This window comes from Hordeum vulgare, chromosome 5H (assembly GCF_904849725.1).
Source record: "Hordeum vulgare subsp. vulgare chromosome 5H, MorexV3_pseudomolecules_assembly, whole genome shotgun sequence".
Lineage (NCBI taxonomy): Eukaryota > Viridiplantae > Streptophyta > Magnoliopsida > Poales > Poaceae > Hordeum > Hordeum vulgare.
This window is the reverse complement of record NC_058522.1, coordinates 49,423,452-49,425,927: the sequence shown is the minus strand read 5'-3', so window position 1 is coordinate 49,425,927 and position 2,476 is coordinate 49,423,452. Positions and strand designations below refer to the sequence as shown.

At 48.5% G+C, this 2,476-nt stretch overlaps 1 pseudogene; it reads right to left on the bottom strand.

Annotated features, from left to right (window-relative positions):
- Positions 1-1,103: 1,103 nt before the first annotated feature.
- Positions 1,104-2,057, bottom strand: LOC123396299 (annotated as a pseudogene).
- Between the last annotated feature and the right edge of the window lie 419 nt (positions 2,058-2,476).

Genomic DNA, 2,476 nt, shown 5'->3' with positions numbered 1-2,476 from the left:
AGTCGAATGCCCATGCGTTGCCACGGGATAAAAAATTAGGTATACAACATTTTTTTAAGTGAGCAATATTTGTCGAACGAGCTGTCATGATTCTATATTATGTCCATTCTTCTCGACAATAATTGTGTCTCCGGAATTATCCTCTCCTAAAAGAAAACATTATTCTTACCACACTTTCCATCGATCTAGAATTATCCTCTCCTAGAAAGAATACATTCCTCCTCACCCCACTTTCCATCAATCTGGAATTATCCTCTCCTAGAAAGAGGACATTAATCCTCACCCTACTTTGCATCGATCTTCAGTCTCGCCAGTTTGTTTAAACCTTCTATTCAAAATTGTATAATTGTATCCATTTTTTATTGAATGAAATAATTCTTTTTGTCTCCTGTTTTGGCATTGGTCAGTTGAGCATTCTTTGAGTATTTTATTAGTAGTCTTATCTTCATCTACTTGCCCTAGCATTGTTGGTTACTTTTTCTGCACTACATAGCAAATGGATGAAACGGACCGCGAGAGACAAAAGCCCATTGTATGTATGATTTAAAAATGACATGGTTGTAAACCACATGTTACAAATAATGATAAGATGCATTCCATAAAAATGCTACCTTCCAACATGTCCACTATCCACATAAAGCTAATAATAATCAGATAATACAGCTTGATCAAAATTCGGGAAACATTGATAGAAAATTACAGACAAAAACATGACACACCGTTTTTAAAAATAAGTGAAATACTCAAAAGAATTAATGAACTGCACCGGAAACAAATTTATTATCTCCCCTAATAATAAAGCACGAAGCGCTTCTGTCGTCCGTCGCGGTATTTTTGTAAAAACACCCTTCGATTTTCTGATAATCAACCCGCGGTACATTTTCAAGTGATACAAACTAAAAAACGTTTCGTTTTTGTAGATACGCCCCTGTACGTTTTCGGAATTCAACCCGCAGCCCATTAAACAAACACATCACGCCAGATCCCCTTCCTCTTCCCCACGCACGTGTAGTTCACGCGTGACGTTTTCGGAATTCAACCCGCAGCCCATTAAACAAACACATCACGCCAGATCCCCTTCCTCTTCCCCACGCACGTGTAGTTCACGCGGTCACGCCCTGCTCCGGCCCTGGCGCGTGGTTCTGGCTGCCCCTCGAGAAGTTGCGCTCCACGTGGGACGTGGATGTCACAACCGTGCTCGACGTCGACACCGCCGTCGTCGACATGGTGTCGAACCCTCCGTCCGTCGCCGGCCACACGAAGGATGGCTTGAACGGCGGCACCGCGGGCGTGGGCATGGAGCGCAGCAGGATCTGCGAGATGGCCTGCGCCTTGGGCCGCTCGGCGGGTGTCGGGTGGCTGCATGCTAGGCCGAGCATGAGCAGGCGCTCGGCGTCGTCCTCGTCGAAGGCGCCGTCGAGGCCGGGGTCGACGGCCTCGAGCGCGCGGCCGTCGCGGTGGAGGCGCCACACCCAGTCGACGAGGAAGTGCAAGCCGTCGATGTCGCAGCGCGGGTAGCGGCCGCAGACCACATCAAGGATGACGGCGCTGAAGGCGTAGACGTCGGACTCGCGCGTGGCCTTCTCAGTGTGGAAGCACTCGGGGGCGATGTAGCCGACGGTGCCGTGCAGTCGTGCACGCCGCCGCCGGCCTCCTCCATGTAGGAGGTCTTGTCCGTCTCGATGGCGCGGGCCAGGCCGAAGTCGCCGAGGCGCGCGGTGAAGGCGGCGTCGAGCATGATGTTGGAGGCCTTGAGGTCGCGGTGCACCACGCGCTAGTCGAACTGGTCGTGAAGGTAGTGCAGCGCCGACGCCACGCCCTGCACGATGCTGTACCGGAGCTCCCACCCGAGCGCCTGCCCCGGCCCAGACCCCGGCGCCGAGCTGAACAGGTGCTGGTCCAGGCTGCCGTTCGACATGTACTCCTACACCAGGAGCAGCTCGCCGTTGTCGTGGCTCCACCCTGCACCCTCCATCCAGCCATGTTAATTACACTACTCTGCATCTCGCACTCGCTAAATTTTTTTTTGTTCTACAGTGAGAATCTTGGACAAGATGTTTTAGATCATCAGATTCTTGTAAGAAAAATGTGTGCTTTGTGTCTAATCTAACATGTAAGTACATGTATAAAGTTTGGATTACAGCATACCAACGTAATGTTAGAAATGCGACCTTACCCAAGGAATTGATAGATCTTCTTTTTTTCTTTTTTCTTTTTATATGAACTGAATAGATAGATCATGATGGGCATTGCTTGCAATGAGGTGTATCTATGAAACCATCCTATGTGATAATTGATCAAGAATGTTCTTTTATTTAAAAAAGGGACAAGATGACATCTCTCCTAATCTCACCTAATAATAAAACGCGCAGCGCTTCTGTCGTCCGTCGCGACATTTTTACAAAAACACCCCTCGATTTTCCGATATTCAACCCGCGGTACGTTTTTAAGTGATACAAACAAAAAAACGTTTCGT